Genomic DNA, 24,584 nt, shown 5'->3' with positions numbered 1-24,584 from the left:
TTTCAAGGGTATGTGTGGGAATAGCCGCTCGTAGTCTCATCGATTCATGACGGTCAGGGCTGATCCTGTATCCAATTCCATTTTGACTTGGGACCCTGCTATCGTGAGGGAGACGCAAATGGTTTGGTCATCCTCTTTTGTGATCACTTTGTGTAGTTTGAGACAGCTTAGTCTCTTGTTCCCGGATTCACTATCGCTCTTCTGGTCTTCGGAACTACTGTCCGTCATCTTTTGTACTTTCCTGTACTGCTTCTTCGTAGCCTTTTTGTTGTCGTTAGTCTTCTTCCCAGACCTGCAAACTCATGCAATGTGTCCCATCTTTCCGCATTGCCTGCATGTTTTGTACTTGGACCAGCAGTCCTTCTGGTCATGGGTTGTTCTGCCGCAGCGATAACATTTTTCAAATCCCCGTGTCATTTCATGGGTGCCGTATACCTCTGGCTTTTGCTATATTTCCGCAGCTCCCCTTGCTGCTGCTTCATACGATACTGCCACGCTGAAAGCCTTATCTAGCGTCAGCTCTTTCTCTGAGAGTAACCTCTTCTGGGTTCCTTCACTCAGGAGTCCACAGACAAATTTGTCCTGTAGGGTATCTGCCAGGCCTGCTCCAAACTGGCAGTGCTTCGATAGCCCGCGTAGTTCCGTAAGGTAATCAGCATTGCTCTCATCTTTATGCCGATTTCTCTTGTGGAATTTAAATCTTTTTGCTATCAGCAGCGGTGTAGGATTTAGGTGTTCCTGTAGGATATCAACAATTTCGTTAAAACCCTTCGCCATCGGTTTGACTGGAGTGATCAGGTTCCGCAATAGGCCGTACGTTCTTGCGCCCATTAAGTTTAGTAGTAACGATGCCTTTTTCTCATCGGCTACTTCATTTGCCTTGCAATATACTTCGAATCTTTCCACATACGTGGTCCAGTCGTCTATTGCATTATTGAAGGCAGTGATATTGCTAGTCTTCGGCATCTTGGAGATCTAAGATGGCGCCTCCCACGCTTTGCCTTCTTCCCCGATTGAACAAAATGGTGCCTCCCACGCTTTGCCTTCTTCCCCGCTGGATTAAGATGGCGCCTCCCGCGCTTTCTGTCTTTTACGCTGCTGCTAGCACTGTTGCTGGTGTTTTTATGCCTTGATGGCGATGCCCTATGGTCTTCGCGCACTTCCCCCCGGCGCTGCTGCCAACGCCGCTCTCCGCGGTCCCCATGGCAAACTGCAGCTCCTCGCGGCTTTCTGCGCTTCTAATTTCTTTTATTTTAATTACTGTTCCCGTCGTCAGAGCAGACCCTATGGGACACTTTCCTCCCTCTTCTCGGGTCTGTACGCTGCCCGGCTTCGTAGCACCGGCCGCGTCCTGTGTGCTCCACCCTCTCTCTCTCTCTCCTCTTCCCGACAACGCTGCTCGGCCCCGTTGAAAAGCCACCCGATCGAGTTCTAGCCCGCCGCAGCCCAGGAAGGATCAGTGTACTACCTGCCACCAGCCCGATTAGCTGGAGCACCATAGACTGGATAACCAAGCCCAGCTCTCGACAGCCTCTCCTGCAAATCTTCGAATTCGATGAATCAGAGGGCGGTTGCCCACGGTCGACGCCTGTTTCTTCTGTTTTTTTTAAACTTTTTGGATTTCTTCCTTCAGGCCTCAACCTCTAACAACTTCGCTTCAGGGATGGATCCCCGTGAGGTGGTGCAGAACTGTAGGTATGTTCGGATCTGTTTGTCGCCAGTGTAACGTCCGTGTGTAATTGAGACACGGACTGCAGGAGTTGGTTATAACAGGTGTTTACTGAATGGAGACAAAACTGGAACTACTATGCAAGGTTACTACACAGGCTTATATACAGGGGTGGTCACTACTGGTACTGCAGTATACAGGGGCTGCAGAATATAGTTCCTTCTTCAGGTTACATACACTACAGGTTTTTTATCTGGTTTTTCGCCTCTCCCAGGAGATCACATGGGTTCGGGAGGGATGTTGAGTGATAGTAGATTTGAGGTTAGGATCAGATCAGCTATGATCTTGTTGAATGGTGGAGCAGGCTCGAGAGGCCGATTGGCCTACTCCTGCTCCTATTTCTTATGTTCTTATGTTCTTATGTTACTGATTGCCAGCCCGAGAATGAACCATTTATCCCAACTCTCTGTTTTCTGTTAGATAGCCAATCCTCCACCCATGCCAGTATATTACCCCCAATCCCGTGATTTTTTTATCTTGTGCAGTAATCTTTTGTGTGGCACCTTGTCAAATGCCTTTTGGAAGGCCAAATACACCACATCCACTGGTTCCCCTTTATCCACCCTGTTTGTTACGTCCTCAAAGAATTCGAGCAAATTTGTCAAGCATGATTTCCCCTTCATAAAACCATGCTGACTCTGTCCGATTAAATTATACTTATCCAAATGTCCTGTTACTGCTTCCTTAATAATGGACTCCAACATTTTACCAACCACAGATGTTAGGTGTAGTGTATGTACTTTGCAGAAGGAACTATATTCTGCAGCCCCTGTATACTGCAGTACCAGTACTGACCACCCCTGTATATAAGCCCGTGTGTAACTACACACGGACATAATACTGGCGACGAGCAGATCCGAACTTACCTACAGTTCTGCACCACCTCATGGGGATCCATCCCTGAAGCGAAGTTGTTAGAGGTTGAGGCCAGAAGGAAGAAAGAAAAAAAAACAAACAAACAGAAGAAACGGGCGTCGACCGTGGGCAACCGCCCCTGATTCATTGGAGTTGAAGATTTGCAGGAGAGGCTGTCGAGAGCGGGGCTTGGTTATCCTGTCTATGGTGTTCCAGCTAATCGGGCTGGTGGCAGGTAGTACACTGATCCTTCCTGGGCTGCGGCGGGCTAGAGCTCGATCGGGTGGCTTTTCAACGGGGCCGAGCAGCGTTGTTGGGAAGAGGAGAGAGAGAGAGAGGGTGGAGCACACAGGGCGCGGCCGGTGCTACGAAGCCGGGCAGCATACAGACCCGAGAAAAGGGAGGAAAGTGTCCCATAGGGTTGCTCTGACGATGGGAAAATAAAAGAAATTAGAAGCGCAGAAAGCCGCGAGGAGCTGCAGTTTGCCACGGGAACCGCGGAGAGCGGCGTTAGCAGCAGCGTGGCGGGGAAGTGCGCGAAGACCATAGGGCGTCGCCATCAAGGCATAAAACGCCAGCAACAGTGCTAGCAGCAGCGGAGAAGACGAAAAGCGCGGGAGGCGCCATCTTAATCCAGCGGGGAAGAAGGCAAAGCGCGGGAGGCGCCATCTTAGATTTCCAAGATGCCAAAGACTGGCAATATCACTGCCTTCGATAATGCAATAGAGGACTGGACCACGTATGTGGAAAGAGTCGAAGTATATTGCAAGGCAAACGAAGTAGCCAATGAGAAAAAGGCATCGGTACTACTAAACTTAATGGGCGCAAGAACGTACGGCCTATTGCGGAACCTGATCACTCCAGCCAAACCGATGGTGAAGAGTTTTAGCGAAATTGTTGATATCCTACAGGAACACCTAAATCCTACACCACTGCTGATAGCAGAAAGATTTAAATTCCACAGGAGAAATCAGCATAAAGATGAGAGCAATGCTGATTACCTTACGGAATTGTGCAAGCTATCAAAGCACTGCCAGTTCGGAGCAGGACAGACAGATACTCTACGGGACAAATTTGTCTGTGGACTTCTGAGTGAAGGAACCCAGAAGAGGTTACTCTCAGAGAAAGAGCTGACGCTAGATAAGGCTTTCAGCGTGGCAGTATCGTATGAAGCAGCAGCAAGGGGAGCTGCGGAAATACAGCAAAAGCCAGAGGAATACGGCACCCACGAAATGACACGGGGATTTGAAAAATGTTATCGCTGTGGCAGAACAACCCATGACCAGAAGGACTGCTGGTCCAAGGGCAAAATATGCAGGCAATGCGGAAAGATGGGACACATTGCATGAGTTTGCAGGTCTGGGAAGAAGACTAACGACAACAAAAAGGCTACTAAGGAACAGTACAGGAAAGCACAAAAGATGACAGACAGTAGTTCCGAAGACCAGAAGAGCGATAGTGAATCCGGGAACAAGAGACTAAGCTGTCTCAAACTTCACAACGTAATCGCAAAAGAGGATCACCGAACCATGTGGGTCTCCCTCACGATAGCAGGGTCCCAAGTCACAGAATCACAGAAACCTCACAGTACAGATAGAGGCCATTTCAGCCCATCGAGCCTGCACCGACACATATCCCACCCGATCCCCGTAACCCCTACACCAACACATATCCCACCCTATCCTCGTAACCCCACGTATTTAATCCCCCTAACACTAAGGGTCAATTTTTATCATAGCCAATCAACCTAACCCCGCACATCTTTGGACTGTGGGAGGAAACCGGAGCACCCGGAGAAAACCCACGCAAACACGGGGAGAATGTGCAAACTCCACACAGACAGTCACCCGAGGCCGGATTCGAACCCGGGTCCCTGGCGCTGTGAGGCAACAGTGCTAACCACTATGCCACCGTGCTGCCAAGTCAAAATGGAATTGGATACAGGATCAGCCCTGACCGTCATGAATCGACGAGACTATGAGCGGCTATTCTCACACATACCCTTGAAAGAGACATCCATTGTCTTGAATACGTATACGGGGCAGAAAGTATACCCCAGAGGGAAAATAAGGGTGCCTGTCGAATACAACGGCAAGGAAATACAGAAATTGTATCTGTACATACTGCAAGATGGTGGACCACCGTTATTGGGATGTGAATGGATCAGAAAGATAAGTTTAGACTGGCACTCCATTCAGGCACTGACGGTGGCTGGTAAAAAGGATGACGACGTCACACCTGGACGACTGTCAAAAATCTTAGCTATTGCCAAAGAGGTATTTCAACAAGAACTGGGAACTCTTAAAGGCGTAACCGCCTCGATAAAAATAGAAGAGAATGCAATTCCCAAGTTTTTCAAAGCAAGACCGGTACCGTATGCAATTCGCCCAGCCGCCGAGGCAGAGCTGGAGAATCTGAAGAATGCAGGCGTGTTATCTAAGGTAGACTGGAGCGAGTGGGCGACACCCATCGTTCCTGTCATGAAGAAAACATTAAACAATAAGTCTGAGGAGCCAAGGAAGGTTCGCATCTGTGGGGACTTCAAGGTCACAGTGAACCCAGTCCTTCACACAGTACAATATCCTCTCCCGAGGATAGAAGATAGTTTCGCCTCACTATCTGGAGGGAAGCGTTTTACAAAAATTGACCTAGCACAAGCATATTTGCAGATGGAGGTTGAAGAATCCTCTAGGAAGTATCTCATGATAAACGCTCACAAAGGTCTTTACCAGTATAATCGACTGGTATTCGGAGTAGCATTAGCTCCGGCGATATGGCAAAGAGCGATGGAACAAGTCCTGCAAGGGATTCCGGGGACCCACTGTTACTTGGACGACATCCTAGTGACAGGTGAAGATGACAGTGAACACCTTGCCAACCTAGAGCAGGTGCTCACTAGACTAAGAGAACATGGGCTACGAGCCAATCACCCCAAGTGTGAGTTTTTTAAGAAACAGATATCGTATTGTGGCCACGTGATTGATGAAGATGGGTTACATAAGTCCCCTGACCAAATTGAAGTGGTGGTTAAGGCTCCAGTGCCTGAAAATGTGTCGCAACTGAGGTCATTCCTCGGATTGGTGAATTACTACCATAAGTTTTTGCCGAATTTGTCCACAATTCTGCACCCACTGAACGCCCTACTACAAACTGGAGTAGCATGGAAATGGAGCGATGAATGTAAGTGGGCCTTTCAGAGGAGTAAAGATCTAATCACGTCAAGAGAAGTATTAGCTCACTACAACCCATCACTACCGATAAGACTGGCGTGTGATGCGTCCCTCTACGGCATTGGAGCGGTACTGTCACATAAATTCCTTGATGGTTCAGAGATGCCGATAGCTTTTGCGTCACGCTCGTTAACTTCAGCCGAGCGTAACTACGCCCAGGTTGACAGAGAGGCCCTCAGCCTGGTGTGGGGGGTGAAGATGTTCAATCACTACCTGCAAGGTCAGACATTTACTCTACTAACTGATCATCAACCTCTTGTCTCCATTTTCAACCCTCAGACGGGCGTCCCGATAATGACAGCACAACGGCTACAGAGGTGGTCCCTTTTCCTAGGGGCACACCAATATGACATCGAGTACAAAGGAACTAAACATCATGGGAATGCTGATGGATTGTCGCACCTACCGTTGCCGACGGTGGAAGAAGCACCTGCAGTGGATCCTGTGGAGATATTCCACTCGACCATAGTCGAATGTCTACCTGTGATGAATGCAAACATAGAAAAGGAAACACGAAATGACCCGACGCTCTCCAGCGTCTATGATTTAACGGTGAAGGGATGGCCAGCACATGGCGAACCACTGTTGCCAGCATTCTCGCCGAGAAGAGAACAGCTGTCAGTGTGCCGAGCAACCTTGCTGTGTGGATCCAGAGTAGTAATTCCACCCAAATTGAAGGATAGAGTGCTCAATGAGCTTCATGAGGGTCATCTGGGAGGGGTAAAAATGAAGAACTTAGCCAGAGCGTTTGTGTGGTGGCTGGGAATCGATAGAGAAATCGAAGAGATGACCAAGAGCTGTACAGGATGCCAGAAGGTCCAAAACACCCCACCACAAGCCCCTCTACATCCATGGGAGTGGCCCTCATCTCCATGGCAAAGGGTGCACATTGATTTTGCTGGTCCATTTATGGACTCGATATTTTTAATTGCGGTGGATGCACATTCAAAGTGGCCAGAGGTTATAAAAATGTCCTCAACCACCACAGAAAAAACTATCACAGTCTTACGAACCATATTCGCCAGAAATGGGCTGCCTGAACAGATTTGCTCCGACAATGGACCACAGTTTGTGTCTGAAGAGTTCCGGAGGTTCTTAAAGAACAATGGTGTTAAGCATTACACATCCGCCCCATATCATCCAGCCACCAATGGACTGGCTGAGAGGTTCGTTCAAACATTCAAGAAGGCTATCAAGGCAATGTGTAATGAAGACATACCCCTACAACACAAGGTGGATAACTTCTTGTTTGCCTACTGGAATGCGACACATGCGGTTACCAACCAAACTCCAGCCATGATGTTCTTCAATCGAAGACTACGATGCCGCTTGGATTTGGTTAAGCCAAACATCAGAAGAGATGTGGAGAACAGACAGTTTCAGAATATGAATGAAAGGCCGACCAGGAGTTTTAAGATAGGTCAACCAGTTTTGGCCCGGGATTGCCGCATAGAGAAATGGCAGCCAGGAACGATCTGCACACAGCAAGGACCCCGGATGTATACCGTGGACGTTGGAGAGAGCATTGTAAGACGCCATGCTGACCAGATTCTAGAGTCACTGGAAAACGTCAATTCCACACCACGATCCGATACACCTGGTGATGAAACCGAAGTACCAATTGCATCTACCTCAGAATCGGTGATATTGGAAGCAGACGAACCAAACAACGACGTTGATCCCGAATCAACTTTGCCAGAAGAACCTGATACCCCAAAGAGGCGTTATCCAGACAGAATCAGGAAGCCTCCTCAAAGACTGAACTTATAATTGCTTAACTTCAGCTAATGTATATAGCAACTGTAATTGTAAATATGTTATTTAATTATTAATCGAATGTTATGTACTGTTTAGCTAAAAGGGGAGGAATTGTAGTGTATGTACTTTGCCGAAGGAACTATATTCTGCAGCCCCTGTATACTGCAGTACCAGCAGTGACCACCCCTGTATATAAGCCTGTGCAGTAACTTTTGCATAGTAGTTCCAGTTTGCCTCCACTCAGTAAAGACCTGTTGTAACCAACTCCTGCAGTCCGTGTCTCAATTACACACGGACATAATATTAGGCTAACTGGTCTATAGTTACCAGCCTTTTTCCTACTTCCCTTTTTAAATAAGGGCATTACATTAGCAGTTTTCCAATCTGCTGGGACCTTTCCTGAATCCAGGGAGTTTTGGAAAATTACCACCAATGCACCCGCAATCCCTACCGCTACTTCTCTCAAGACCCTAGGATGTAAGCCATCAGGTCCAGGGGATTTATCCGCCTTAAGTCCCATTATCTTACCGAGTACCATCTCCTGAGTGATTTTAATCGTGTTTAACTCCTCCCCCCCATAGCCCCCTGTTTGTCCAGTGTTGGGATATTTTTAGTGTCCTCTACTGTAAAGACTGATACAAAATATTTGTTCAGCGTATTTCCCATCTCCATGTTCCCCACTACTAATTTCCTGGTCTCGTCCTCTAAGGGACCAACATTCACTTTGGCCACCCTATTCGATATTCAGAAAAGATAGGCAAAAAGGAAAGGGAGGTCGGTTAGCATTACTGGTTAAAGAAGGGATTAACACAATTGTAAGGAAGGATATTAACTCTGATGATGTGGAATCTTTATGGGTAGAATTGAGAAATACTGAGGGGCAGAAAACGTTAGTGGGAGTGGTATATAGACCTCCAAACAGTAAGGCAGAGGTTGGGGATGGCATTAAAAGGGAAATTAAAGTAGCGTGCAATAAGGGCACAGCAGTCATCATGGGTGACTTTAATCTACATATAGATTGGGCTAACCAAATTAGTAACAATACTGTGGAGGCAGAATTCCTGGAGTGTTTACGGGATGGTTTCCTGGGCCAATATGTCAAGGAACCAACCAGAGATCAGGCCATCTTAGACAAGAAAGGATTAATTAGCAATCTTGTTGTACGAGGCCCCTTGGGTCGGAGCGATCATAATATGATCAAATTCTTCATTAAGATGGAGAATGAAGTAGTTGACTCAGAGACTAGGGTCATAAATTTAAATAAAGGAAACTACGATGGTCTGAGGAGTGAGCTGGGTAGGATTGATTGGGGAATGTCACTCAAAGGGTTGATGGTGGATAGGCAATGGCAAACATTCAAAGACCAAATGGATGAACTACAGAATTTGTTCATCCCAGTTTGGCATAAAAATAAAACAAAAAAGGTGACTCAACCGTGGCTAACAAGGGAAATTAGGGATAGCATAAGATTCAAGGAGAGGACATATAAATTGGCCAGAAAAAGCAATAATCCTGAGAATTGGGAGCAGTTTAGGATTCAACAAAGGAGGACAAAGGGATTAATTAAAAAAGGGAAAATAGAATATGAGAGTAAGCTTGCAGGGAACGTAAAAACTGATTGTAAAAGCTTCTATAGATATGTGAAGAGAAAAAGATTGGTGAAGTCAAGTGTAGGTCCCTTGCAGTCAGAATCAGGGGAATTTATAATGGGGAACAAAAGAAATGGCAGACCAACTAAATACATATTTTGGTTCTGTCTTCACAAAGGAGGACACAAATACCCTCACAGAGATGCCGGGGAACATAGGGTCTGATGAAAGGGTGGAACTGAAAGAAATCAGTATTTGTAGGGAAATGGTGTTAGGAAAATTGATGGGATTGAAGGCCGATAAATCCACAGGGCCTGATAATCTACATCCTAGGGTACTTAAGGAAGTGGCCCTAGAAATAGTAGATGCATTGCTGGTCACCTTCCAGAACTCGATAGACTCTGGAACAGTACCCATGGATTGGAGGATAGCTAATGTTACCCCACTATTCAAAAAAGGTGGTAGAGAAAAAGCGGGGAATTATAGACCAGTAAGCCTGACATCGGTAGTGGGGAAAATGCTAGAGTCCATTATAAAAGATGTAATAGCAGAGCATTTGGAAAGCAGTGACAGGATCGGACAAAGTCGACATGGATTTACAAAAGGTAAATCATGCTTGACTAATCTACTGGAATTTTTTGAGGATGTAACTGGTAAAATAGATAAGGGCGAACCAGTGGATGTGGTGTATTCGGACTTTCAGAAGGCTTTCGATAGGGTCCCGCATAAGAGATTAGCGTGCAAAATTAAGGCACATGAGATTGAGGGCAAGGTATTGACTTGGATAGAGAACTGGTTGGCGGATAGAAAGCAGAGTTGGAATAAACGGGTCATTTTCCGAGTGGCAGGCAGTGACTGGTGGGGTACCGCAAGGATCGGTCCTAGGAGCCCAGCTGTTCACAATATATATTAATGATCTGGACGAGGGAATTGGATGTAATATCTCCAAATTTGCAGACGACACAAAGCTGGGTGGGAGGGTATGCTGTGAGGAGGATGTCGTGAAACGCCAGTATGATTTGGACAGGTTGGGTGATTGGGCAGAAACATGGCAAATGCACTATAAAGTGGATAAATGTGAGGTTATCCACTTTGGTGGCTAAAACAGGAAGGCAGATTATTATTTGAATGGCAATAGCTTGGGAGAAGGGGAAGTGCATAGAGACCTGGGTGTTCTTGTGCACCAGTCGCTGAAGGTAAGCATGCAGGTGCAGCAAGCAGTTAAGAAGGCAAATGGTATGTTGGCCTTCGTAGCAAGAGGGTTCGAGTACAGGAACAAGGATGTCTTGCTGCAGTTGTACAGGGCCTTGGTGAGACCGCATCTTGAGTATTTTGTGCAGTTTTCGTCGCCTTATCTGAGGAAGGACATTCTTGCCATGGAAGGAGTGCAGCGAAGATTCACCAGGCTGATACCTGGGATGGCAGGAATGACGTATGAGGAGAGATTGTGTCGATTGGGCTTATACTCACTGGAGTTTAGAAGACTGAGAGGGGATCTCATCGAAACCTATAAAATTCTGTCAGGCCTGGACAAACTAGATGCAGGAAGGATGTTTCCGATGGCCGGGGATTCCAGAACCATGGGTCATAGTCTAAGGTAAGGGGTAAGCCACTTAGAACTGAAATGAGGAGTAATTTCTTCACCCAGAGAGTGGTGAATCTGTGGAATTCTCTGCCACAGAGGGTGGTGGAGGCCAGTTCATTAAATATATTCAAGAAGCAGTTGGATATATTTCTTAAGGCTAAAGGAATCAAGGGATATGGGGAGAAGGCAGGGACAGGGTACTGAATTTGGATAATCAGCCATGATCTCATTGAATGGCGGAGCAGGCTCGAGGGGCCGAATGGCCTACTCCTGCTCCTATCTTCTATGTTTCTTTGGTTCCCAAAGCTCTCCCCCACTGGGGGTTTTCCTCACCTCATGACTGGCTCTGTTGTCGACTCATTGATAAAGATTGATCACTGGGATTCGTCAACAACTCCATTATCGTTGATTCATGGGACGACCAGGGTGGACAAGGCAAACTGGGTGGACCTCGGTCTTTTTTCGTTTACTATTTGCTGTGAATGGACTTCCATTTACACCAAAGTACTGGGGTGACCAGTATAAGCGCAAGGAATATGGAAGCTATTTTCAGTTCTTCTGACGGAGGGAACCTCTGGTGCATTTCCAATTTAAATCATCTCCGTGGGACTCTATTTAAATCAGATTGTATAGAGCAAGAAGTGTATTTATAAGAAGGGATCTGTAACAGTAACAAAACGAACAAGAACAGAGTCTGTAGGGAGAAGTCTGGTTTCCTGAGATGTGTCGTCTGAACAGACTGAGAGCAACATATTTTTGTTGAGTAACGGTATCAAGGGATATTGAGCTAAGGAGGGTAACTGGAGTTGAGGTCGCAGATCAGCCATGATCTAATAGATTGTTTCACTAGATTGATTCCTGGGATGAGAGGGCTGTACTATGAGGAGAGATTGAGTAGATTGGGCCTATACTCTCTGGAGTTTAGAAGAATGAGAGGGGATTGCATTGAAACTTATAAAATTCTAACAGGACTAGACAGACTAGATGCAGGAAGGATGTTCCCGATGGCGGGGGAGTCCAGAACCAGGGGTCACAGTCTAAGGATAAGGGGTAAGCCATTTAGGACTGAGATGAGGAGGAATTTCTTCACCCAGAGAGTGGTGAACCTGTGGAATTCTCTACCACACAAGGCAGTTGAGGCCAATTTATTAAATATATTCAAGAAGGAGTTAGATATATTGGCCCAGTAATTCCGTTCCAAACGCGTGAGTACGGTCGGGGCACTCACGCGTCTGGCCGGAGGAAATGCCGGTTTTCAGCATGCACAGCGCATGCGGGGAAAACCGGCATTTCCTGTCCTCTGAACGAAGGGGTTCAGAGGCAGAACGCGTGCGACTGCACAGGCAGCGCGTGCGCAGTAAAATTCGCCGGTTTCATTCATGCTTTCAGTGAGGTGAAGTCCTTACAACTTACACATGAAAAACGCATGAGTAAAGTTGCTCCAGAGGCTGCGGAGGAAGATATATTTTATCGTGGAGCTTCTGAAAGGCAATATTTTTGTTTGGGAAAGGGAGGAAAGTTATTTTAAGAAATGCTGAGGTAAGTTTTAAAGTTTAATTTTTTTTTTAAAACGGGTTTTCAGTACTGTAGGTAGAAGGAGCAATTGTGGCTGTGTGAATTGAATTTGCTGTGTTTATTAAATGTGAAAATGACTGTTCTAAAATGAATAATGTAATATTTCCAACATTTTTAAGAAAGAAACTTTTCATCAGTAATATATTCTTTTAAGTAATTATGTATGTATGTCCGTATATATTCCTTTACGTATATGTATGTATGTATATATTCCTTTACTTATGTGTATGAATGTATGTATTTAATTATGACTTTGAGAGAAAGTAACTTATTGGAAAATCATCTCGGGCTGTGAAATTGATCAGGCGGGTATGATGTATTACCAAGACGATAACGCGTTTCTCCTGCCATAGGCTGGGGTGATTTTCTAGCCAGTCACGTCATTAAAATTACTTTAACAACTCTTTCCATTTCTTCCTTGCAAGGACGTCTGTGTAAGCAGGAGGCCTGTGAGCGAGAAAAATGCCCGGGAACTGCTAGTAGCAACACCTTCACGAGCTAGTGGCGCCTTGTACCTCCCCCTCCCCCCGCAAGGCAAAGAAAGGAGCAGACACAATTTAAAGTGAAGCAGTGAACTTTTATTGCATCATAAAACAGTTTTCAGGGTCAGTTTTGATGTAGATAGTTTATAACTTTAAAATGTTAACTAGCTATTTCCTGCTTTTCAAACATTTGTAAACATGAATAGTTCAGAAAAAAATGTGTTAACATTTTAAAGTGACTTTTTCTGTTTCCTTAGTGCAATAAAGACATTCAAGGTGGAAACTAGCTATGTTCTAATTTTCAAATAGTTGTTGTAAAAATACTTTGGCTCCAATAAAAGTTGCTAATTTTTTTCAAACTGACTACAGGCTGCACTGTTTAAAGGAGAAGGTTACATATCCTTTCAGTCACAAATAAACATTTCAATGAAAACAGCAAACACAACATTTTACATGTCAATAAAATGAAAAATTTAACAATTGCACGATTTGCCCCCTCGCATCTGCGACTGAGGGTCCAAGGAGGTGCATTGCGCAAGAGGTCATCGTCGTACGTATCCTCACACTGTTCCCTTTCGGGAACTGTATGAAGTGGTGGAAGGATTTCTGGCCACGTTAACGCTCCTTCCGTGACCATAACCATCTTCATACCAGCCATTAGGGTGGTTAGTCCTATGGCGTGAGGGTTTTACGGGCTCCCACAACCCATCTGAGGGGGGGGGCGCCACCCACACCCACGGACGCAAGTATCCCGCTGGATGCCCACCCAGAATTTATCGTTAGAGCTCCGACTCCACTTGCCGGGACTGTCTGGAGCGGGGTTCGAAACCCTACTCCTTCTGGCCCAGCGGCGGGGACGCTTACCGCTACGCAAAAGGCCCACTCCGCGCAAAAGGTGACACCCATACGTTTCCTGCGCCTTTTCCCTCCCCGTGGCTGGAGCCCTATGCTGCCACTTGAAAGACCAAGCTATCATCTGTCCTTTTTGCGGCGCCTTTGACTTCTCATTACCAATGATGAGCAGGCGCTGCGCCTCCACCTCATTGAGGAGATTGCTGAGGTCATCATCAGTTCAATTGTGAGTTCTTTTAATGCCGTGAATTGTGCTCATTCCAGCCATTTCACGTTGCGAATCGGAGTGGGCCTTTGGCGTAGCGGTAGCATCCCCGCCGCTGGGCCAGACGGGGTAGGGTTTCTAACCCCGCTCCAGACAGTCCCGGCAAGTGGAGTCGGAGCTCTGGCTCTAAATTCTGGGTTGACATCCAGTGGGATATTTGCGTCCGTGGGTGTGGGTGGCCCCCCCCCCTCGTATAGGTTGTGGGAGCCCGTAAAACCCTCCCGCCATAGGACTAACCACCCTAATGGCTGGTACAAAGATGGTTACGGTCACGGAAGGAGCGTTAATCACGGCCATAAATCCTTCCACCACTTCATACAGTTCCCCAAAGGGAACAGTGTGAAGACACGTATGACGACGACAATGCTAATTAAATAAATGGAATGAAAAAAATGCTTTCAGGGCTTTTAAAAGTCTTTAAATTGCTTTAATTCTGTTTAAAACTACTTCAGATTCTTCAAAATAATGTAAACGTTTATAAAAGTTACCAAAAGCTTCATAAAAATACCAAAAACCTATTTAAAATGCTGCTCTACATGTAAAAATGCTTTGCAGCTTGTGAGAAACATTGGGGGCGTGTCCTATTAAACTGAGACCTCAAGGGGCGTGTCTCAGTTGCACTGCGCGCTCCAGGCTTCGCGCTGGCTGCACTCCTGGACAGCGTGACGTCAGATGCTGCCCGGGAGTCATCATTTTAAAACAGGAATTCCAGGCGTCCCTGAAGCTCAACGGCCGGCGCGTCGGGTAAGTGCACATTGGGGGCTTGCACGCGCGGCAAGCCCCCGATCCTAATTTCTGCCCCATTACTTAAGGCTAAAGGGATCAAGGGTTATGGGGAGAAGGCAGGGACAGGGTACTGAGTTTGGATGATCAGCCATGTAGGAAACACAGCAGCCAATTTGCGCTCATCAAGCTCCCACAGACAGCAATGTGATAATCTGTTTTAATGATTTTGTTCCAGGACACCGGGGAGAATTCCCCTGCTCTTCTTTGAAATAGTGGCCATGGGATCTTTTACACCCACCTGAGAGGGTAAACAGGGCCTCAGTTTAACATCTCATCCAAAAGGCAGCACCTCCGACAGTGCAGCGCTCCCTCAACACTGCACTGGAAGAGTCAGCCTGGATTTTGTGCTCAATTCTCTGGAGTGGTATTTGAACCCATAACCTTCTGACTCAAAGGCTCAGAGAGTGCGACCCACTAAGCCACGGCTGAAATATCCTTTGCAATTGTTGATGGTGCATCCCCCACCATCAACATCCTGGGGGTCACCATTGACAAGAAACTTAATTGGACCAGCCACATAAATACTGTGGCAACAAGAGCAGGTCAGAGGTTGGATATTCTTCAGCGAGTGTCTTACCTCCTGACTCCCCAAAGCCTTTCTACCATTTACAAGGCACAAGTAAGGATTGTGATGGAATACTCTCCACTTTCCTGGATGAGAGCAGCTTCAACAACACCCAAGAAACTCGACAACATCCAGGACAAAGCAGCCCGCTTGATTGGCACCCCATCTACCACCTCAAACATTCACTTCCCCCACTACCGGCGTACCGTGGCTGCAGTGTGTACCATCTACAAGATGCACTGCAGTTACTCACCAAGGCTTCTTCGGCAGCACCTCCCAAACCCGTGACCTCTTCCACTTAGAAGGACAAGGGCAGCAGGCGCATGGGAACACCATCACTTGCAAGTTCCCCTCCAAGTCACACACACCATCCTGGCTTGGAAGTATATCGCCGTTCCTTCATCGTCGCTGGCTCAAAATCCTGGAACTCCCTCCCTAACAGCACTGTGGGAGCACCTCCACCACGTGGACTACATGTTGGTACCAACGACGTAGCTAAAAAAAGGGAAGAGGTCCTACAAGTAGAATTTAGGGAGTTAGGAGCCAAGCTAAAAAGTAGGACCTCGAAGGTAGTAATCTCTGGATTACTACCAGTGCCACGTGCTAGTAAGAGTACAGAGAACAGGATAGTTAGGCTAAATACGTGGCTTGAGCAGTGGTGTAAGAGGGAGGGTTTTAAATTTTTGAGGCATTGGAACCAGTTTTGTGGTAGGTGTGACCTATACAAAAGGGACGGTCTACACCTGTGCAGAGATGGAACTGATGTTCTCGGGGTAATTTTTGATAAAGCAGTTCGGGAGCATTTAAACTAGTATGGCAGGGGGCTAGAAACCTATGTAGTGAAATAGAGGAAAGTGAAAGGCAGACAGAAATAAATGGTAAAAGGGTGAGGAACAAAAAACGAAGGGCCAAACTAATTCATAAAAATTGTGAGCATAAAAAAAGCCTGAGGGTTTTATACCTTAATGCGAGAAGCATCAGGAACAAGGTAGATGAATTAGCTGTGGAAATAGAGGTTAATAATTATGATCTAATTGGGATTACGGAAACATGGTTGCAGGGTGAGCAGGGCTGGGAGCTTAACATACAGGGGTATTCAGTATTTAGGAAGGATCGACAAAAAAGAAAGGGAGGAGGGGTAGCATTGCTAGTAAAAGAGGGGATAAATGCAATTGAAAGGAAGGATATTAACTCAGTTAATACAGAATCTATATGGGTGGAGCTAAGAAATAGCGAGGGGCGAAAAACATTAATAGGAGTGGTATATAGGCCTCCAAATAGTAAAATAGAGGTTAGGGAGGGCATCACGAGGGAAATTAGAGAAGCGTGCAATAAGAGCACAGCTGTCATCATAGGTGACTTTAACTTACATATAGATTGGACTAGCCTAATCAGTAAAAATAATGAGGAGGAGGAATTCCTTGAGTGTTTGAGGGATGGTTATCTGGATCAATATGTCGAGGAACCAACTCGGGAACAGGCTATATTGGACTGGGTACTGTGCAATGAGAAGGGACTAATCAGTAATCTTGTTGTACGGGGACCCTTGGGTCAGAGCGATCATAACATGATCGATTTCTCACTCGAAATGGAGAGCGAAGAAATTGACTCAGAGACTAAGGTCCTGAATTTAAACAAGGGGAATTATGATGCCATGAGACGGGAACTGAGTAGGTCTGATTGGACAACGTTCCTGGGAGGACTGGAGGTAGATAAACAATGGCAAACATTTAAAGATAGAATGACAAAATTGCAAAAATTGTTTATACCAATCTGGCATAAAAGGAAATCTAAAAAGGTGACTCAACCGTGGATAACAGGGGAAATTAGAGACAGCATAAAATCCAAAGATAGGGCGTATAAAATAGCCAAAAAAAGCGCCAGAGCGGAAGATTGGGAACAGTTTAAGATAGAGCAAAGGAGGGCAAAGGGCATAATCAAGAGGGGCAAAATAGCTTACGAAAACAAGCTGGCGGAAAATATAAAAACTAACTCCAAAAGCTTTTATAAGTATATCAAAAGGAAAAGACTGGTGAAAACCAAAGTTGGTCCATTGCAGTCAGATACGGGGGAATATATAATGGGAAATAAGGAAATGGCAGATCAACTAAATGCATACTTTGGGTCAGTCTTTACGAAGGAAGACACAAAAAACCTCCCTGGGATATCGGGAAAAATAGGGACATTGGCAAAGGAGGAACTGACGCAAATCAATATCTCTAAGGATATGGTGTTAAGGAAGCTAAAGGGATTGAAGGTGGACAAATCCCCAGGGCCTGATAACATGCATCCTAGGGTACTGAAGGAGGTGGCCCTAGAGATAGCGGATGCACTAAGGATGATTTTTCAGAATTCATTAGACTCGGGAACAGTGCCGATGGATTGGAGGGTAGCTAACGTTACCCCACTATTCAAAAAGGGGGGTAGGGAAAAAGCAGGTAATTACAGACCTGTAAGCCTTACATCAGTTGTGGGCAAAATGCTGGAGTCCATCATTAAGGATGAAATAGCGGAGCACTTAGCAAATGGGGACAGGATAGGACAGAGTCAACATGGATTTACAAAGGGTAAATCGTGCTTGACTAATCTATTGGAATTTTTTGAGGGAGTAACTGGTAGAATAGATGGGGGAGAGCCAGTAGATGTGGTGTACCTGGACTTCCAAAAGGCCTTCGATAAGGTCCCACATAAAAGATTAGCATGGAAAATTGAGGCTCATGGGATAAAGGGGAAAGTTTTGGCGTGGATAGGGAACTGGCTGTCAGATAGAAAACAGAGAGTTGGAATAAACGGCTCATTTTCTGAATGGCAGGCAGTAACAAGTGGGGTACCACAGGGATCTGTCCTGGGCCCCCAGCTGTTCACAATTTACATTAATGACCTGGATCAGGGAGTCGGATGCAGCATTTCCAAATTTGCAGACGACACTAAACTAGGAGGGGGGGTGGGCTCAGAGGAAGAGACCAGGAAGCTCCAGAGCGATTTGGACAGACTGGGCGATTGGGCGGATAAATGGCAGATGCACTATAATGTGGACAAGTGCGAAGTTATCCACCTTGGGTGCAGGAACGGGAGGGCAAATTATTATTTAAATGGCAATAGATTGGGAGAGGGGGAAGTACAGAGAGACCTGGGTGTTCTTGTACACCAGTCACTGAAGGCGAGCATGCAGGTGCAACAGGCGGTCAAGAAGGCAAACGGTATGCTGGCCTTCATAGCAAAAGGGTTAGAATACAGGAACAGGGATACCTTGCTGCAGCTGTACAGGGCACTGGTGAGACCACACCTCGAGTACTGTGTACAGTTTTGGTCGCCTCATCTGAGGAAGGATGTTCTTGCCATGGAGGGGGTGCAGCGGCGATTCACCAGGCTGATACCAGGAATGGCGGGAATGACCTATGAGGAGAGACTATGTAGTTTAGGGATGTACACACTGGAGTTTAGAAGATTGAGAGGGGACCTCATAGAAGTGTATAAAATTCTGACAGGTCTAGACAGACTGGATGCAGAAGGAATGTTTCCCTTGGCGGGTGAGAACAGAACTAGAGGACATAATTTAAGGATAAGGGCTAAACCATTTAGGACAGAGATGAGGGGGAATTTCTTCACTCAGAGAGTGGTGAACCTGTGGAACTCATTGCCACAGAGGGCAGTGTACGCCAGCTCATTAAATATATTTAAGAGGGAATTAGATATATTTCTACGGGCAAAAGGGGTTAAGGGTTACGGAGAGAAGGCGGGGACGGGATACTGAATTAAAGGATCAGCCATGATCTCATCGAATGGCGGAGCAGGCACGAAGGGCCGAATGGCCTACTCCTGCTCCTATCTTCTATGTATCTATGTATCTATGTAAGAAGGCAGCTCACCACCACCTTCTCAAGGGAATTAGGGATGGGCAATGAATGCTGGCCTTGCCAGAGACGCCCACATCCCATAAACAAATAAAAAAATAATTGAGGAAGAGTAGGCGGTGTGGAGGAGTGAAGGAGCAGGATTGTTTTATAGCACTCAGGAGCTCATCGACGGAAGAGACCAGAGGCCAAGAGCAAATCAATTGGACTGCTCTAAGGAGTGTGGGTTCAGAATGATTAGACACCATGAATAAAGAACTGGCGTATTTTTCTAGTAGAATTCAGGTTATTACCGAATCAGGCCTGGAAGATGGGCTGAGTGAGATAACAGAAAGAGATGTTGCCTTTGATAGATGCAAGTCAACAGGAACTTACCTTCAGATGGTGATTAGGAGTTATAAGAGTGTCAGCCATGGCTCAGTGGGTAGCACACTCGCCTCTGAGTCAGAAGGTTGTGGGTTCAGAGTCGCACTCCAGGCACTTGAGCACATAAATCTCGGCTGACACTCCAGTGCGGCGCTGAGGGAGTGCTGCACTGTCGGAGGTGCCGTCTTTCGGATGAGACGTTAAACTGAGGCCCCGTCTGCTCTCTCAGGTGGACGTAAAAGATCCCACGGCCACTATTTCGAAGAAGAGCAGGGGAGTTATCCCAGGTGTCCTAGGGCCAATATTTATCCCTCAATCAACATCCCTAAAAAAAACAGATGATCTGGTCATTCTCACATTGCTGTTTGCGGGAGCTTTATGTGCGCGAATTGGCTGCCGCGTTTCCCTACATTACAACAGTGACCACACTTCAAAAAAAGCACTTCATTGACTGTAAAGCATTTCGAGACGTGCGGTGGTCGTGAAAGGCGCTGTAAAAATGCAAGTCTTTCTTTCTTTCTTCGATAATTCATTTCCTCAGGCCAGTTACTCAATGATGTAACAGTCGGTGAAGGTGAATTGGGACCACTAGATGGGGGTGTTACGCTGGGCGATTTGACAGGCCCTGGTGCAGTTGCTTTAATTCAATCACAATCTGCAATTGGTTTAGTGAAAAAACAACAACCCGTAATCAGCCACATGCAAGGTCCCAGCAGTACATCTCCAGTTTTTGCTATAACAAGTGCAGAAACCTTTATTAGTAATAACAGATTATTGAAAACCGCAATAAAGTCAGAGAAAAGAAAAACACCCCAATTAGGTTCTGCCAATGGATGATTCATGATTCTGCCACTGATTTTAAAGGCTGGTTAAAGGTTGTTTAAAACACTGCTTGACATTGTCAGGTTGCTCAACATAAGTATTGCACGTGAGTTTCCTCGAAAGTGTTTCGCAGGACACAGCGAGCCCGCAGTTACTGCCGTCCCTGGTCACCTTGCGGGGTTAATGAACAAAAGCAGTTAGGGATAAAAATGCACCCACTATTAGAGCCTGGGGAACTTAAACAGCAGAAGAGAGGAGACTGGGGGGAAAGGGAGCAAAGGATGGCAATGGATTGTCAAGGATGGCAAAGGATCTCCCTAGGGAGCTGCTAGCACAGGAGCAATCTTGAAAAACTTCTCGATCTTCATTGCTGCAATGCTCCATCTCACCCTCAGTAAGCTCCCCGCTGGAGTGGAGCTAATTTACAGAACAAACGGGAAACTGTTCAACCTCCGTCGCCTCCAGTCCAGATCCAAGGTCGCCCCATCCTCTGTCGTCGAATTACAGTATGCAGATGATGCTTGCGTCTGCGCTCACTCGGAGGTCGAACTCCAAACCATCGTCAACACCTTCACTGAAGCGTATGAGAGCATGGGCCTTACGCTAAACATCCGTAAGACAAAGGCCCGCTACCAACCTGCCCCCGCCACACAGTGCTGCCCCCCGATTATGAAAATCCATGACAAGGCCTTGGACAACATGGACCACTTTCCATACATCGGGAGCCTACTGTCAACAAGGACAGATGTCGACGACAAAGTCCAACACCGCCTTCAGTGTACCAGTGCAGCCTTCGGTCGCCTGAGGAAGAGAGTGTTTGAAGACCAGGACCTCAAACCCGGCACTAAGCTCATGGTCTACAGGGCAGCAGTGATACCCGCCCTCCTGTATGCCTTAGAGACATGGACCATATACAGCAGGTACCTCAAAGCACTGGAGAGGTACCACCAACGCTGCCTCCGCAAGATCCTGCAAATCCATTGGCAGGATAGGCGCACCAATGTCAGTGTTCTTGCTCAGGCCAACATCCCCAGCATCGAAGCTTTGACCACGTCAATCAGCTCCGATGGATGGGTCACATTGTCCACATGCCCGATATGAGACTCCCAAAACAAGCGCTCAACTCGGAGCTCCGGCACGGCAAGAGAGCCCCAGGTGGGCAGATAAAACGCTTCAAGGACACCCTCAAAGCCTCCTTGAAAAAGTGTAACATCCCCACCGACACCTGGGAATCCCTGGCCCAAGACCGCACAAAGTGGAGGAGAAGCATCCAGGAAGGCGCCGAACACCTCGAGTTACTTCGCCGAGAGGAAGCGGAAGCCAAGCACAGGCAGCGCAAGGAGTGCACGTCAACCCAAGCACCCCACCCACCCGCCCCTTCAACCACCATCTGCCCCACCTGTGACAGAGACTGTCGGTCCCGCATTGGCCTCATCAGTCACCTGAGAACTCATTTTTAACGTGGAAGCAAGTCATCCTTGGTTCCGAGGGATTGCCTAAGAAGAAGAAGAATGACCAAGAGTGTCCAATTCTTGCTTTCACAGCTGACTGGCTCGCCAGATCGCTTCAGAGTGCATTGAAGTGTCAACCGCACAGTGGGGGACTGCAGTCACGTGCAGTCCAGACTGGGTATAGGTGATAATTTCCATTGATCATCATTTTTTCTTCTGGTTAAGCTGATGGAAAGATTAGCGGATTTATTGAATTTGAATTTCACGGCTTGCCGTAATGGGATTGCGGACTGACACCCTCCAGGCTATGGATCTGCTATGATATCCACGACAATACTTCATCCATTGATGCGCTATCAATTACTCATAAAAGACTGAGAGTTAGAAGAGTAACTAAAGGCTTTTATTAACAACAGAATGGAGGTCTGCCTCGAGTGGTCGACCGGTCCAGGATACCAAGGGCTGGGGAGCAGTCACCTTTATACTAGGACCTGTGGGAGGAGTCAGCCGAGGCATGTCCAGGCATGTACACAGTGGAATACAAACAGGACAAACAGGAATACAAACAGTGGTTTACCACATTCACCCCTTGTTTAAAATTGAGTCCGGCGGGGTGAAGTGTATTAAAAGTTAGTGTATTGGAGTCTCTCCGGAGGTCTTGTCTGCCGCTGTGATCGGCGTGGCGACGGCAGGGGTAGTGAAGCTTCCGGCGTCGAGTCCAGCGTAGGCTGTGGCACAGGCGTGTCGTCCTCGTAGATGTCGAGTGGGTCGCGGGGCCCAGGCCTGCCGTCTGCTGGGGCTGGATATCGGATCGTGGGGGGGGGTGGTAGTGGGTAGTGGGTTACTGTGGTCCCCGAGGGTGCAAGGTCTCTTATGGAGACTGTGTCCTCCCGCCCGTCCGGGTATGCGATGTAAGCATACTGGGGGTTGGCGTGGAGGAGGTCGACCCTCTCGACCAGGGGGTCCGTTTTATGGGTCCTCACGTGTCTTCTCAGTAGGACCGGCCCTGGGGACGTCAGCCATGGCGGTAGCGATGTCCCTGATGTGGACTTCCTTGGGAAGACAAACATTTTCTCATGAGGGGTGGCGTTAGTGGCAGTGCAGAGCAGTGACCGAATAGAGTGGAGCGCATCGGGGAGCACATCCTGCCAGCGGGAGGTTGGAAGGCCCCTAGACTTTAAGGCTAGCAGGACGGCCTTCCAAACTGTCGCATTTTCTCTTTCCACCTGTCCGTTCCCCCGGGGGTTGTAACTGGTGGTCCTGCTTGTGGCAATACCCCTAGTTAGCAGGTACTGACGGAGTTCGTCGCTCATAAACGATGAGCCCCGGTCGCTATGGATAAAGCTGGGGAAGCCGAACAGGGTGAAGAGGTTGTTCAGACATTTAATGACCGTGGCACTGGTCATGTCCGGGCAGGGGAAGGCGAACGGGAAACGGGAGTACTCATCAATAATATTGAGGAAGTACACATTGTGGTCGGAGGAGGGGAGAGGCCCTTTAAAATCAACGCTCAGGCGCTCGAAGGGGCGAGTGGCTTTTATCAGGTGGGCCCTGTCTGGTCTATAAAAGTGTGGTTTGCACTCAGCGCAGACTTGGCAGTTCCTGGTCATGGTCCTGACCTCCTCAATAGAGTAAGGCAGGTTGCGGGCCTTGATGAGGTGGAAGAACCTGGTGACCCCCGGGTGGCAGAGGTCATTGTGGAGGACCCGTAGTCTATCGATCTGCGCGCTGGCGCAGGTGCCACGCGATAGCGCATCCGGGGGGTCATTTAGCTTCCCGGGCCGGTACAAGATCTCGTAGTTGTAGGTGGAAAGTTCGATTCTCCACCTCAAGATCTTGTCATTTTTGATTTTGCCCCTCTGCTTGTTGTTAAACATAAAAGCAACTGAACGCTGGTCAGTGAGCAGGGTAAATCGTTTTCCGGCCAGGTAGTGCCTCCAATGACGCACAGCCTCCACAATCGCCTGGGCCTCCTTCTCAACAGCGGAGTGTCTGGTCTCCGGGCCTTGGAGGGTTCGTGAAAAGAAGGCCACGGGTCTCCCCGCCTGATTGAGGGTAGCGGCCAGGGCAAAGTCGGACGCGTCGCTTTCCACCTGGAAGGGGATGGATTCGTCCACTGCGTGCATGGTGGCTTTGGCAATGTCCTCCTTGATACGGTGGAAGGCTAAGCGGGCCTCTGCCGTCAAGGGAAAAGAGGTGGACTTGATCAGCGGACGGGCCTTGTCCGCATAGTAGGGGACCCACTGGGCGTAATAGGAGAAAAACCCTAGGCACCTCTTCAGGGCCTTGAGGCAGTGGGGCAGTGGAAGTTCCATAAGGGGACGCATCCGGTCGGGGTCGGGGCCGATGACTCCGTGTTCCACAACACAGCCAAGGATGGCGAGGCGGTTTGTGCGTAATATGCACTTCTCCTTGTTATATGTCAGGTTTAGGAGTTGGGCGGTGCGGAGGAATTTTTCGAGGTTTGCGTCATGGTCCTGCAAGTCAAGGCCGCAGATGGTCACATTGTCCAGATATGGGAAAGTGGCCTGCAACGCATTTTGATCTACCATCCGGTCCATCTCCCTTTGGAAGATGGAGACCCCGTTGGTGACGCCAAAGGGAACCCTAAGGAAGTGATAGAGGTGGCCGTTTGCCTCAAAGGCAGTGTACTGGCGGTCCTCAGGGCGGATGGGGAGCTGGTGGTACGCTGATTTCAGGTCAATGGTCGAGAAGACGCGGTACTGCGCGATCTGGTTGACCATATCAGCTATACGGGGGAGTGGGTAGGCGTCCAGCAGGGTGTAGCGATTTATTGTCTGGCTGTAGTCGATGACCAGG

This window comes from Somniosus microcephalus, chromosome 1 (genome assembly GCF_052327205.1).
Source record: "Somniosus microcephalus isolate GS21.2 chromosome 1, FLI_Smic_1.0, whole genome shotgun sequence".
Lineage (NCBI taxonomy): Eukaryota > Metazoa > Chordata > Chondrichthyes > Squaliformes > Somniosidae > Somniosus > Somniosus microcephalus.
This window is presented reverse-complemented; position numbering follows the sequence as displayed.